Source organism: Heterocephalus glaber, unplaced genomic scaffold (genome assembly GCF_053883595.1).
Source record: "Heterocephalus glaber isolate CG9 unplaced genomic scaffold, H.glaber_assembly_v1.0 deba00001457, whole genome shotgun sequence".
NCBI lineage: Eukaryota > Metazoa > Chordata > Mammalia > Rodentia > Bathyergidae > Heterocephalus > Heterocephalus glaber.
The window spans coordinates 21,619,831-21,635,438 of NW_028258305.1; the positions used below are offsets into that span (position 1 = coordinate 21,619,831).

The 15,608-nt window shown below is 47.2% G+C and overlaps 1 long non-coding RNA gene and 2 pseudogenes across 1 annotated transcript in view; 1 reads left to right on the plus strand and 2 right to left on the minus strand.

Moving 5' to 3' along the window:
* On the minus strand, positions 1-942 carry LOC101716551 (small ribosomal subunit protein uS2 pseudogene; annotated as a pseudogene).
* A 1,136-nt stretch (positions 943-2,078) lies between these two features.
* On the minus strand, positions 2,079-3,694 carry LOC101716201 (nuclear receptor subfamily 5 group A member 2-like; annotated as a pseudogene).
* Positions 3,695-15,006: 11,312 nt separating this feature from the next.
* LOC110347972 (uncharacterized) overlaps positions 15,007-15,608 on the plus strand; it is a 43,252-nt gene continuing 42,650 nt past the window's right edge. Inside the window, exon 1 of the long non-coding RNA XR_002392926.2 lies at positions 15,007-15,264. This is a non-coding gene — a long non-coding RNA (uncharacterized LOC110347972). The remainder of the gene's footprint in view (positions 15,265-15,608) is intronic.

Here is a 15,608-nt window from a genome sequence, read left to right on the forward strand (position 1 = left end):
TTAAGTGTCTGCAGAACAAACAGCACAAGACCTCTCAGTGGTGGTTCCTACCTGCTCAGTGGCCTGAGCAGTGGGAAGCTGCAGACCCGTCTTCTGTGGCTGGTTGAGCAGTTCCTCAGGAAACTGCTGAATGGGCACGGAGGGCACCTGCACACCCTCAGACCAGTCTGCAACCTCAGGCTGAGTAGCAGTGAACTCTGGGGCTGGTGCAGTCTATTCTCCCTGAAATTCCTCCTTGGTCACAGAGTTTTCAGCAGCAGCCTGCTCTTCCTTTTCAATCTTCAGGATCCCTGTAGAAGTAGAGATGGGGCATGACCTCCCACAGGTGTTCATGGGAGATGGTGCCACGCAGGTGCAGCATGTCCCAGGCTAGCATCCACATCAGACCCACTGAGTGAGCTCCCTTGTTGTTGCACTGTATGGCAATGTCCACATAGCGCAGAGGAGAATCTGTGTTACACAGAGCAATGGTTGGCAGATTGACGTAAGAAGCCTCTGTGAGGGGCTGGTGGCCAGCCCTCGGATGCATAACCACCAGAAGCCTTGGCTCTTGGAAGGCTACCTGGATCTGGTTAGTGAAGGTCCCAGGAATGAATTGGCCAGCCATAGGAGTATCTCCAGTGGCAGTGGCAAACTTCGGCGCAGCCTGCTGGCTGGTGTTCCTAAAGGATATGACACTGACATCACCAGGGTTTTCAATGGGGACTATGGCTCATGCTGCCAGCAGAAGTTTTTCCCAGGTCCGCTTCTGATTTATGATGTAGATTCCATCACTTTCCCTCTTGTAGATATACTGTTCCATCTGGAAATCCAGGTTGGTGCCACCTAAGTGTGTTCCTGCAGCAAGGAATTTGAGGATATCCTCCTCCTTCATTTGCAGGACATCAAGGGCTCTGGACATTGTGAAAGTTTCCCTTTAAGTTACAATGGGAATCAAGAACAATGCCGTATGAACCCATGCCTGGGCAGCTCGGAAAGGCCATATCCCTTAATAATAATTAATGCTTACATATGACAGAACAGGTATACTGCCTGCTTTTTTTTTCAATCATGAACACGTGACAAAACAAACCAGAACATATTTAAAATGGCAAGCTGGTGTATTTGCAGACTGTTGTTATTAGCTGTTTGCAGGTCTACAACACAGACATTCAGAATTTCATGATTTAGTGGAGCTACTACTGGGAGTATCTGACCATAGGTCCTTAGTACAGATTCTGTGGTCACAGGGCAGAAGGTCTTGTGACCTTCAGAGGAAGAGGGAGGAGCTGTCACAGGTACAGCTGATACATTCTTGAGAACTGTTTCAGTTCAGCTTTACCATGGAGGAATTCTGTAAACTCAAACCCCCCGTTAAACAAGCCTAATTAATAACAGATTAGTTCCTAAACTTCTTCACAGCGGAGATCAGCTTAAATATACAAGAACTGGGGTTGAAGATTTAGCTCAGTGGCGCTGTGCCTGCCTGGCAAGCTCAAGGTCCTGAGTTTGATCCCTATTACAGGTAGCGGGGGAGTGTTAGCTGAGAAACTATTATTTTGGGCTGGGAATTTAACTCAATAGCACTGTGCCTGCCTCACAAACGCAAGGTCCTGAGTTTGATCCCCAGTACCAAAAAAAAAATTATATATATGTAATTACATATATATATATATATATATATGTATATAGTTCTGTTTTTATTCTACAGTGTTGGAATCTATCTGTGAGTTCAGTCCACTTCATTACAACGTCTTTCATGTGGATCATTTGGGAATGTGAAGCCTCTGACTCACAGTTTGCAATACAAATTCCCTGATATGTCTTTTATTTGCTATTAAGTCTTTAATTATTATGCTTTTAAAAATTCAATATTTTTAAACCAAGTTTTTAATTAGTGTTGCTTGGAGCAGTTCAGAATTTTTTTTTCTCTTCCTGTTGTTCTTCCCCCTCCTCATCCTAATCTCTTTTTGTTCTGAAAGCAGTGCTCCTAGGGCTTGTTTTATTTTTTGGTACAGGGGATCTAACTCGGGTCCTTGCGCTTGCGCAGCAGGAGGTGAAACCACCGAGCCAAATCCCCGGCCCCTAGGGCTTGTAACTTATGCTCTTTTTACATGCAACATTTTGATGAGATTATTAGAGGGAGCATGCCCATTTGGGTGCTTGTAGTAGAGGTATTCTTTAGCCTGCGTGCTAATCACCTGAATTTCGGGTAGTCAATGTAGTAAGTGCCTAAACTTCTGTTTCCTGCAGATAGTGTGTAGTTCAGCAGGGCCACATTGACTTGTTCCCGGACACCTTCGATCAGTTGGAAGTTCTAGGGGTTTTTGACATCTAAACTGAAGAACACCAAGAACTTTAGATACATAAGCTCTCATTGATCATACTACAGGGACCAGACTTTTGCTACTAGTTCCTGTATGTGCCTCAAGGTTGCTGAGGGTGGTGCCAGGTTGTGACGCTATTATAGAATAGTCCACCTGTTGCCCAGTAACCAGGAAGATTGACCCATCCTTTCCACAATCTACTTGTCAGTAAATGTGGTCAAGGATTAAGAGCTCACTGCAGCAGCTCTGAAGCAGCTTTGTTTGGTCATCAACCTTAAGTTCTTGGAAGAATATACAACTCCTGGCCCACTCAACAATGGAGAAGATGGTCTGATCTGCCATTTTGCACATAAGCCCAAATATGCTCAGCTTTTTGTGCTTGCTTCAGTTAGCCTGCTTTTGCTGCAAATAGGTCATGATTTTGGCTTAAACTTGAGGCTCATCTGGCTCACACTTTAAAAGTTCCAGTATCAGATGTCAGATGCTTGCTGGAGAGCTGGTCTGGTAACCATCCACATAGGAATAGCCCATGATTATGGTTTCCTTTGGGCCGAGGATTTAGCTCAGTGGTGCCACCGCCTGCCTTGTAAGCGCAAGGTTCTGAGTTGATTCCAGGTACCAAAACAAAACAAAACAAAACAAAAGGAATAGCCCATGATTGACTTGAGCAAGCTGGTGTATGGGTCTGGGTACACAGACTTCACGGCCTGGCTAGAAAAGTGGTCATGTGTTTGGTAACCTTGCAGGTGCCATGAAGTGGCATTGTCATGTTAATGAGAGATGCTACCAAAGGACTCTGTCATAGTCTGTAGGAGGCAAGGTAGCATGGTTCAGAGATGGGCCTTGGGAGGTAGAGGATGCTATGAATCACAGAGGAGATGGTCAGGCCAGAGGGCATTGCTTGGATCACCTAAGACATGGCTTCTAGCTTAAGTTCACTGGCTCAGATGAGGACTTTTTTTTTCTGTTGCTTCAGGGCCCTGCCTCTCTTATACATTGGCCCAAATGTGTTCCTTCCTCTAGATGTTCAGTCAGCCTTTACCACTTCTAGTTTCATTCCAACACTCAGACATTTTTTAAATCAACAGTAAGGACAACATTTTCTCTGTGTTTTGTCAATTTGGCAGTTCTGGTTTGCTATACATGTGTTTCCATTATTTTGGATCGTTCACTTAAAAAATCCCTTGCAACTTTCACAGGCATGGAGCCCATAATGATACCCAGACACTTTATCACCTCACACAGGACAAAGCTCTTCAAGATCTTGAATAGGGCTGGGGATTTAGCTTGGTGATTTCAACACTTGCTGCGCAAGTGCAAGGACCTGGGTTCGATCCCCAGTACAAAAAGAAAAAAAAAGAAGATCTTGAATAGGAGTAATTTACCATTTTAGATTGAGACACCAGGTGGTACGGAAGAGAACTACTTTTACAGTGAAAGCAAAACATCCTTGCACGTCAATGAGCAAGCACTTCATATTTTTAAATTTAAAAATAATTCCAACTTCTCATTAGCATTTTAAACTGACCACAGTTGAATGCAAGTCTCATAACTCTTGCATGATTTCTGGCATCTGCCCTGGTTCCTCTTATGATTGAGCTAGTCCCAGGGCTTCCATCTCCACTTTGGGTGCATGACAAGGCAGCTGCAGGTAGAAATAAGGAGTTGGTGTCAGTCTGAAAGCCTAGCACCATTGTGTGGCTTCAGGGTCTCCCAGAGTTCTTTGTATGCAGCCTGCAGCCAGTAAAGTCACAGAAGACAGTCTAGCAAACTGGAGCTACAGCTCTCAAGAGTGTCCTCAGGGTGCACACTTTGGCACCATGACACTGGAATAACCCTCTGCTTTTCTATTTCTTGACTGGGCAAAAATAGTGGGCATTTTAACTTTTCATCTTTCTTGCTTTTTTTTTTTTTTTTTTTTTTGGTACCAGGGATCGAACTCGGGTCCTTGTGCTTTCGAGGCAGGGGGTGGAACCACTGAGCTAAATCCTTGGCCCATCTTTCTATTTTTTGCTTTCTCGGTGTATGTTTGTTTATGTGATTACCCTTCCTTGGGATACTTCTTTGCAATAGAAAGAAACTCAGCTCAGACTTCCAGAAGATCCCATTAGAAAGGGGCCAAGGAGATGGAGAGTCCAATGTCCCACGTAGGGTCACGAGCCGATCTCTGGACTGTATAGGGCTGGGGCTGGGGTCAGAACTGGAATAACTTGGCAGGGTTCTGAACAGTTCTCACGCTCTGTCCTTTTGCCTTCGTGTCTAATGTTACTAATGTATTTATCTAACCTTACACAATGACAGCCCCAAATTGCTGTGGCTCAGGAACTAGAGAGTGCCTTAGCTGGGGACTCTGCTTTGGGTCTGTTGTAAGATGCCAGTCAGGGCCACAGTCATCTGAGGTAGAACTGAGTCTGGAGACTGCCCGTGGGCTTTGGCTCTCATGTGGATGCCAAGTCTTTGCTAGTTGCTAGCAGAAGGCCATGTGGACCATGTGTATGTCTCCATGGGGATGTTTCCTTATTCTCACAACATGTTGGCTGGCTTCCACAGACCCAAGAAACCACAAGGCAGAAGCTGGAGTGTCTGTTTGTTACTGGGGACTGAACCCAGGGCCACACTGAATTACAGTCACAGTTCTTTTTTAATTTTTCTATTTTGAGACAGGGTCTTACTAAGTTGGCCAGGCAGAGCTCAAATTTATAACCTTCCTGCCTCATCCTCTTAGAGTGCTGGGATGATAGACGTGTGCCACTGTGCCTGGCTGCAATGTCTCAGACGTCACATCCCATAATTTTCACAATATAACCCCTTAGTGTAGGAGAGGACTTTACAGGGGCACACATCTCAGGTGACTTAGTCACTGTGGGGCCATCTTGGAGGTTGGCTGGAACTCCCCCTCGGTCCTGAAACACAAATCCCAAATACTAGGAGACATATTATGCTACTTTGCAGAAGAGCCAGGGAAATGAGCAAGGATTATACAGAATACAATCTAAGAAGATTCCTCACCCATCAGAAAAAAGGGGGCGGCATGATTGGAGTCTATCAGTCAGGAAGCAGGTGCAGGAGAACCCATTTTAAGAACAGAAAGAGGAGGTCCCCTCTTAAAGTCAGAAAGTTATGAGAGCATAACTCCCCCCATCCACAGTGAATCTCAGTCCCCTGCAGTGATCTGAACTAAAATGTGGGAGACACCTGAGTGGGGGCCCCAAGTTCTGCTGTGTTTCCCCCAGTCTGCTCCTCGATGGTCTCCCTGGGTTTGGAACCCTGCACTGGAGGTGTCGCAGGCACGGTTTCTCCAGTGAGACCTGGTCCTAGCTGTGCTGGGTTCCCTGATGGCCTCATTAGGACAAAGCAACAGCAGGGCTCTGGGCCTCACCCTGTAGCTGTTTTCCTTCTTGTTTTGGTTGTTAGGTTTGGTCCTGAGCTTTCCTGGGTGGAGCTGTCTCACTAGACGATACCAAACTGAAAGGTCTGGCTCAGCTATTTGCTGGCCCTGGCTCTCCCTCCTTCACATGCTGGAGGCTGACTCTCCTTCTTGCATATAGTTGTGGCTTGGAGAGACTGGAGAGGGAGTTGTATTTACATGTGTGTTGGGCCCTGACACTTCAGTTGTTCCCAGCCTGGATCTTGTAGAAAAGTTCTTAGCAACTGTGGGTGGAACATTTGCGTTCATGTTTAGTATAAATACAGCTGACCCAAATGACTTAGGAGCAGCAACACAAAGCTCAGGAAGACAATAGAGAGAGAGCTTTCCTTTCCAGAGTTCTTAGACTTTTTTCTGACCCTATGATTCCAGCCTAGGTTCTGTGCTAGATTCTCACCTGTGCCTGCCTTGTCCCCAGAACCAGGATGGAGGTGTTCGTTTCTCTCCAGGTACAGAGGGATGGATCTTTATACTGAGCTTTGGCATGATGCTTTGGTTCTGAATCAGGAAACTGAAGAGCCTGGGGTTGGTCATGAGAAAGTCCTGGGTTTGAGTCTCTGTTATGGTTTGGATCTAAAATATTCCCCCAAAGCCTCACGTGTGTGAAAGCTGATTGGATAATGGGGGTGCTATGCTCATCAATGAGTTAGTGCTCTGATGGGTCCATAGCTGACTTGCTGATAGGAGGTGGGATCTGATTAGAAGGAGGTCACTGAATGTGACCTGGAAGGGTGTATTCTCATCCCCAGCTCCTCCTCACCCCCCTGCTTCCTGGCCACTAAGCAGTGAACAGCTTTCCTGTGACATGTTGTTCTGCCATGACATTTCTGCCTTAGAGCCAGCCAACCACCATCTGAATCCACTGAAACCGTAAGCCAAAATAAACCTGTCCTCTGTTAAACTGTGTTAGGAATTTTTTCCAGTCACAGGAAAGTGACTAATAGAAGGTCTGTAACTCATCAGTGGATTCATCCACTGATAGATTCATGATTTGATGGCATAATTGGGAAGAGACAGAGACTTAGAAGGTGGGACCTAGTTTAAGGGAATGGATCATGAAGGCCTGACCTTGGAGACTATATCTTGTCACCAGCCTCTTCCTCTCTGGCTCTTTTCCTGTCTCTCTGCTTCCTGGCTGCCATGAGGTGGGCAGTTTTTCTCCACCAGACCCTTCCATCATGCTTTTGCCTCACCACAGGCCTAAAAGCAGTGGAGGTACCTGACCATGGATTGAAGCCTCTGAAACCATGAGCCAAAGCAGACAGCCACAGAAAGCTGACCAACACAGTCCTGCTTCTGTTTCCAGCCATCCAAACCCATACAAGCCTCTGAGCTTCTCTGAGCCTCAGTTTTATCAGCTCTAAATCAGAGGTGGGAAGACCTGTCCTGGCTATCTCACAGGGCTGGGGGAGGACTGATTAAGATAACTAAGTTGAAAATGGGATAGGTGTGGGAGACATTGTTAGTTGTATCAAATATAAATAGTTAAGCATGTGTCAACCCACCAAGGATGCAGCCAGCCTGCTGTCTGTTGCTGTGTTTGACTCTCTGATTTGAAAGGGTGTCATCTGTGTCCTCCACCTGCATATTACTCAGCTTTCCCACCACTAGGACACAATACCGAAAAGCCCACATCTTTAAAGAGGAAAGGTTTAATTTGGTTCACAGTTTCAAAGGGATTCAGTCCATGGTCAGCTGACTCCAAGACTGGAACATTATGGTAGAAGGGTGTGGTGGAGCAAAGATGTTTAGTTCATGGCAGCCAGGAAGCATAACAAGGAACAGTGCGGCCGGGAAATGGGCCAGGGACCATAGATAGTACCCAAAGTCACACCTTCATGGCCCACCTCCCAATCACACCCAGAAGCGTGCTCCACCAGACCCTCAAGCAGATCTAAAGCCAATCAGATTAACACTACACCCTCATCACCACAACCTGCTACAACAATGGCCCCAAACCATAGGTGTCCAGCTGGGCTGGGCTTTGTGAGCCCTGAAGCTTATACATCTGGGAACACCATCCTTAAGGAAAAGACTGTGAATACATGGCTTGGATTTCTCCAAGTGGGGGACCTTGAAGTTTTTTTAGCTTCATGATAATTCTACCACCACCTTCTGGATTTGATGCAGGTCTGGGACTGGAGCATCTTCAAGGGCAGGCCAACATCCAAACAACTTCCTCCCTTTGCACTGTCCACACTGTGCATTCTGGGGAGTGGAATGGGTGGCAAGTCTTCCCAGATGCTGAAGCTAAATGCCACCATGATATGCTAGGAGTCACCCCTGCTGAAGGTTCCTTGGCTCGCTCTTCCTCTGTGATGGTCTGGGCACAGATGTCTATCTGAGGTGTCCTTGCCAGGCCTCAAACCAAAGCCCTTCTTTTACATGAGGAAATGGGGCCTTGAGACAAGCTGTGACTCATCTGAGGTCCCACAACTTGTAAATGGCAGAGAACAGCCAGGAAACTGGAGCTCCCAAGTTCTTGTGTTCTCTTTACAAGGTCCCCTTGGATACAAGTCTTCTTGAAGGTTCCTGTCACCCAATTGTCGGTCAGGAATCTGCTGTCTCTAATCCTGTTTGCAGTCACGTATGTTTCCATCGAGGGAGGACCTGAGTGTGCTTACCCCTGACAGAACAGCTTGGCCTGTAACTCGGCCTGGCCTGGATTCTCCAGGGCCAGATGGATTGCAGCCCTTTTCTCCCTCTCCCCCAGGGTCTGAGAACATAGACAAGAGATCAGCCTTGTGCAGCTCCCTACCCTACACCTGACAATACCACTGGGAGGTCCCCAGGCCCTGGTGTCTGTCCCCTGTGCTGCCCTCTCCCATAGTTCTTTTTTTTGGTACCGGGGATCGAACTTGGGTCCTTGCGCTTGTGCAGCAGGTGGCGAAACCACTGAGCTAAATCCCCGGCCTCTCCCATAGTTCTTATTGGTGCTGCCTTCTCACTAGAAATTGACCTTTCAGTCTGACCTTGCCTCAGAATTTGACCTCTGGCTCCCTTTGGCTCACCAAATAGCAACTATAGCCCCAAGCAGCCCCTTGCTTGCCCTGTGCCCTAGTCAGATCAATGATTCAGCCATGGTAGAAATCTTAAATCCCACTCAGGACCCCACACAGAGGCCCCAGTGAATGTGAAGTCAGTGTACACTGGTGTGTGTGTGTGTAAGAAGCCACAGTGCGTGTGAAGGAGATAAACTAGAAAATGAGCTTCAAATTATTCAATCCCTCCCATTTTCTCCTCTTCTTTCTCTTGGTCTCTCCCCCCACCCCCATCTCTCTACGCTGAGTCTTGAACCCATGGTACCTCACACATGCTAGGTAGGCACTCTACCACAGAGCTACTTTCCAGCCCCAAGACATAGGCTTGTTTGTGGGAGTGATATTATTTTATCCCTCCTCCTTCTTGCTGCTTGGAGTTCCAGCAGCCCTAGTGGACTTAGTATAACACCCATATAGGATGGAATAGAAGATGAGACTGGGTCCCCAGGGAGCTGTCACAGTAGCTGAGAATAGCCTACCTGATTTCTTTCATGTGAAATAATAAAATCTAAATTATTGTAGTCAGTTTTTATTTCTTAAAGATGAATAAAATTCCTAGCTGATCAGCATTTTAGAAGTCAAAGATTAACAAATGATGTTGGGAAAATTGAATATCCACATAAACAAATGAAATTGGACTCTTACCTAATACAATATACAAAAGTAATTCAAAACAGATCAAATGTAAATGTAGGAGATAAAATGATAAAACTCTTAGAAGAAAATATAGAGGAAACTCTTTATGACATTGGATTTGGCAATGATTTTTTTCAGATGTGACACCAACAAAAGAAAAATAGACACACTGGACTTCATCAAAATTAGGAACTTTTGTGGATCAAAAGTTTTTAACTACCAACAGAGTAAAAGGAGAAAATGTTTGCAAATCAGATATCTGATAGAAGCTGGATATTCAGAATATATAGAGAGATCATAAAATGTAACAAAAATCAAACAATCTGTGCTTTCCATCCCTGTGACAAAATACTTGAGACAATCAACTTAAAGGAGAAAGGTTTATTTTGACTCATGATTACAGAGGATTTAGTCCGTGGTCACTTTGGCCCTGTTGCTTTGGGCCTGTGATGACACAGTACATCAAGGAGGGAGCATAGCCAAGGAGGCCTGTTCACCTCATGGCAGCCCTGTGAAAAAACAAAGAGAAGGAGGAGGGGATAGGTCCCAATTCCCCTTCTAGGGCACACGCACTGATGATCTAGCTTCCTTCCCCAAGGCTCTGCCTCCAAAGATTCCACCACCTCCCAGCAGTGCCATGGGCTGCAGACCAAGTCTTCTTCACTGGGCCTTTGGGGGACACTTAGGATCCAGACTATAGTACAACCCAACTTAAAATAGGCAAAACATGGGCCGGGGATTTAGCTCAGTGGTTCCGTTGCCTGTTTTGCAAGCACAAGGACCCGAGTTCGCGATCCCTGGTACCAAAAAAAAAGCAAAACAGGCCGGGGATTTAGCTTAGTGGTTTCACCACCTGCTGCGCAAGTGCAAGGACCTGAGTTCAATCCCTGGTATCAAAAAATAAAAATAAATAAAATAGGCAAAACACCTAGTCAGACATTTCCCCAGTGAAAAACATATGGCCAAAAAGCACATAAAAAGATGCTCAACTTTAGTCATCAGGTGAATGCAAATTATATCAAGATATCACCTCACACCCATGAAGATGGCTACTATTAAAAAACAAAAAATAAGTGTTGGAAGGGATTTAGAATAATTGGAACCCTTCTGCACTCTTGATGGGATTGTGAAATTATGCAGTCACTGTGGAAAACAATATGGTTGTTCCTCAAAAAATTAAACATAGAATTACTATTTAATCCAGGACTTTCACTTTTGGATATACACATAAAATAAATGAAAGCAAGCAATTGTTTGTATGTTTGTTTGCAATACAGGAGATTGAACCCAGGGCCTCCTACTTGCTAGGCAATGTTCTACTGTTGAGCTAATATTCCTAGCCTGAAAGCAAGAAATTGAAAAGCTATTAGTACTCTCTTGTTCACAGCAGTATTATCCACAATAGCAAAATGGAGAAAACAATACAAATATTCATAAAAAGATAAATGGATAAACAAAATTTAGCATGCCCACACAATGGAATATTATCCAGCTTTGAAAAGGAGTGAAATTCTGATACAACATGGATGAATCTTGAAGACATTATGCTTACTGAAATATGCCAGACATAAAAGGACAAATATTGTAAGATTCTATTATATGAGGTAGCTAGAGTAGTTGCAGTCATGGAGACAGAGAGCATAGTGGTGGTTACAAGGAAGCTGAGGGGAGAAAGTAATGGGGAGTTACTGTTTTGTTTTTTTTTATGGTAGCAAAGTTTTATTAAAAGTAGGAAAAGGAACAGGCTCTGCAGAGCGAGTTTTGGCCAAGTAAAAGTAGGAAAAGAAGTACACCCTACAGCATGAGGATGGGCCACCATGGAAGAGCAAACACAGTCAAGTTATTGTTTTTATGGGTACAGTTTTAGTTTAAGAGGATGAAAAAATTCTAGAGATGTACAGTGGTGTTGATTGGATAACACTGTCAAAATACTTAATGCCATGGAACTGTACCCTTAAAAATGGTGAAAATGCTGCACATGGTAGCTCCTGCCTACAATCCCAGCACTTAGGGAAGCTGAGGCAGGAGGATCACAAGTTTAAATCCCACCTGGGCAACTTAGCAAGACCCTGCCTTAAAAAATATAAAAGGCCCAAGGATGTAGCTCAGTGGGAGTGTGCCCCTGAGTTCAAGGTCCAGTTTAAAAACAAAAGTTTAAATTGGAAATATTGTATTAGTCAGGGTATCTATTTTGGGATTCTTCGGTGAACTGACTGTACCAGTTTCCTGGATCCCTCATCATTAAAGAGTTAACATGTGTTCACTTTACATGGGCATAAGGATTATGCTTTTCCCTTTTTAACAAGTCGTCAGCAATTTAGAATGTCTGTCTAGTGCTTAAGCTGAAGAATGGAGAGGGGAGGGAGGGAGGAAAAAATAGGGGAATGGATAGGATGGAAGAAATAGGAAAGGAGAGAAAAAAAGAAAGGAAAAGCCCACATGGGCAGGGTGGAGGGCAGAGATGGTTGGGAAAGAGAGAAGGGGAAGGAGGAGCAAGCTAAGAAGAGAGGAAGTGAGAAAAAAGAATCTCAGTCCTGGAGGTGGATGCACACTCTCCCTCCTCTTGAAGGAAGTCTTTATTTTGACTCAGCTGTGAGAGGTCTTGTCCGAGATGGAATTTATTTTCTGCCTCTGTCATTTCCCAGATCACCAGTTATATTAAGCCAAAGTCCCTTGGTGGCTGCTGTCTATAATTTTTCCACTCCCCACCCTTTCGAGGCAGATTGAAAAATAAGGACATTTTGAAATTTGGATTCTTCAGGCTCAAGGCAGCAGAGATGGGACCCCAAACTGCCCTAGGCCGGGTGGAGCTGGACAGGGTCGCTGTGGAGGGCACCTTGTGAATCAGCAAGAGGAAGGCAAGCAGGGCAACCACAGCTGTGCGGACCCAGCCTGGCCACCTGCGACACCACCCAGTGGGGCTGCTCCTAAAGCACCATTTCTGGGGTGAGAAGCAGGCTCTTGACTCCAAAATGCTTCCAATGGCCTGGTACAGATCTGAAATTTAGGGAGTTAGTCTTCACCATCCCAATAAGCCGCTTCCTAATATGACCACAGTCCATCTGTCCAAACCACCCTCCCTGCCATGTGTCCTGGGCCAAGTGCAGCCGGCCCACTCGCCATTCCTTGGACATGCCAGCTAGTGCCACCTTTGCCTGTGCTGTTCCCTCTGCTTGTACTGCACTTGCCCTCTCATCTCTACCCGTGACTTTGCCCTCCTGCTCATTTCCAGGCAGGGTGCTTTGCTTTCTCCCTTGGGCCTTCATGAGTACTTCATACACATCCGTATTTGGACCCCACGCTCATCACTCTGGTTAATTATTTGCCCATCTGCTAGTCTGTTCCTCAAGAGCAAGGCCCCAGCCTCAATCAATGCCTGTCCCAGTACTTCACTTGGTGTCCAGCACATTCATTCAGTCATCTCCCAAATTCTGTGAATATTATGTGCCAGACTGCTTTCTAGATGCTGGGCAGTGGACACAAAAACTGCTAAGGGTGGTGGCATATTCCTATAATCTCAGCTGCTTGGGAGGCCGAGGCAGGAGTGATATAGGGGGAAGAGATGCAACTCCCAAACCTACTAGATATCTGAAACGGGAGTTCATGTTCTCTAAAATAGAAGAATGAATTCTAGGAACAATGGAAGTTAAGAGTAGGAAAAATTTATTGGGAGAAAGCTTCTGCCTAAGAGAGACAGAAGGGGGACCAGAAAGTAGGTTGCCCGCCTACCCCACATTTCAAAGATGTTTTATACAGCAAAGCCACGTGGTGAAGCGGGTACAAAGTGGGACAAAACTGTAAGACTGAATGGAAATTTACAAGGTAGGCATGAGGTGGGACAAAACCATGACAACCAATAAGATTACAAGTACAGTCACCCAGAGAATATTGATTAAACGGGGGTCAAATGGGGGAGCAAGTCACATAGCAAGCATACAAGGATTTTCAGTAAGGGTGGGAGTCAGGGATATTTCCTGGAGAGGCTGGGTTAAAACCTTGACCCCCCACCCAGGTGAATGATACCTATTTAGAATATCAATCGCTGCTATTTATCCCCAGGGGAAGCACAAGGGTGTGTAGTTTCTCTCCTTTTACAATTCTGGCCTTCAGTGAATGTGTCTCGATTGTCCTCCTTGTTGGTTCCTTGCTGTCTTGGCTCCTGGAGGGCTGGCGCTTAAGGGAGGCCCTGTCTACCAGTCAACAAGATGTCTAATTAACTTACCTATCTATAATAGGAGGATCACACAGAAGATCCTATCTCAAAATAAAAATAAATAAATAAAAAGAGCTGGAGGTGCACCTCAGTAGCGTGCTTGCCTAGCACGTGCAAAGTCCCAGGTAAAGTCTACAGCACTGGAGAAACAAAACTCTTTTTTGTTGGGGAGGCAAACTGCGTACAAGTAACTAGAAGTGAATAATAGGCCAGGCCGTGATCTGGGCTAGAAGGATGAGGGGGCCAACAGCACATGGACTGGAGGGCGTGTTTTACACGGGATGCTCAGGACCAGCCTCCGGTAAGGTGGTGTTTACAGAAGAAAGGGTAGAGGGAATGGCAAGTGGGTGGCAGCGGCTGGTTGCTTTCTAGCTTTGCGCTTCGGGTCTTTCCGAGCTGAGAGGAACTTCAGCTTTTACTGTAAGGGAGATGGGAGGCACTGCAGGGGTCTGAGGAGAGGGGGACCAGCTAATTTAAATTCCAGAGCATTCGCATTCTCAGATGACCTCCTGAATACTCTGCAGAACACACTGTCCCTGGGTCAGATTTCGTGGGCGCTCACAAAGGTCAACAGCAACGTGGGACCAGACGCCAGGGGCCCTTGAGGACTGCGCAGAGGAAATGGGAGGGTCTACTTTAATCTGTTTCCTTCTCTTCTTATCCCTGCTGCCGGTTGGGGTACAAGGCTGTAATCCCAGCTACTCCGGAGGCTGAGGAAGGAGGATTGCAAATTCGAACCCGTGTTAAACAAATGGCTGGGGACGCAGCTCAGCTCGGTGTTAAGAGCGCTTGCCTGGCATATGCTAGGCCCTGGGTTCCATCCCCAGCTCGGAGAGGGGTAGATCCCGTAAACTCACGGAGATAAGCACAAAACCCTGGCCTGCCACCCCGAGAGATACTGGCTTCGCCAGCCGCAGATGTTCATCCAAAGTCCAGGGTAACCTCTTGGAAGAGACGCTCAACCCCCCAGGGATTCGGGAAAGGCAAACCTCGGTGCGGGAGAACCAGTGTTTGGCGACTCCTGGCCTCGGACACCATGCTGCTGGCTCTGAGTGCCCTTCAAGATGCCCCTGGCACTAATAAAAGCCCGGCTGAGGAAGGCTCCTTCCGGGCCCTTTCCCCCAGGACAACTGGTAAACCCTCAGCATCAGTAACCCACTACGCCGAAGACCTCACCTCTCCACCCGTCCAGAGAGGAAATCTATCACAGTGCAGTTTCGGGCACTGGGGAAGTCCCTGTCAGGAAGGCGACTTTCAGGAACGCCTCGATCCCTGAACAGACAGCTCCTCCTCCCCGCCTCCGGGCTCCCGGGGAGGAACCTGGAGACCGCGCGGGCTGACCGACCCCAGGCGCGGGCGGAGGCTTCCGGGGCTGGGGGCGGTGCCACGTGCAGTGCCGGCGGCGCACGGCAGAGGGCGTAGAGGAGCTACCGCCGCCCTCCCGGATCCCACGGCGCGGTCCGCGACGCCCGCCCTGCCGCCGCCTGGCCGAAGCCTCTCCAAGGCCAAGGCCACCCTCGGCCCCGCCCCGCCGCAACCGCCGCCCCGGAGTGTCGGTCGAAGATCACCCTAGGCCCACGCCCTCTGCCCGCCCCGGACGCGCCACCCCTTCCTGGGCCTCCCTCCCTCCTTCCGCTCCAGGTGTGCAGGGTGGAGGAGGTGGTCAGGGTGGGGTATGGTCTCCAGGCCTTGGCTCGGAATCCAGGCTGTGAGGATGGTCTCACCTCGGAAGGTGAGAGGCCAGAGCCGATTTCACCCTCAGCCCAGGGCCAAGGGGCTGAGAGGTTGGCGAGGGCTAAGAGCAGAGCTCAGGGCCTCCAGGGAAGGAGAGCAGGCACCTGCCCTGAGCGCTGCTGCAGGGCCCGGCACGTGACAGGGCCCGTCAGTATTTGAATATTTGAATGAATGAATGAAATGGCAAGTGATTGGCTTGCATCAGACCAGCGACCTCACTTTGCTTTGCTCACCTTACTACCTGCCTCCCT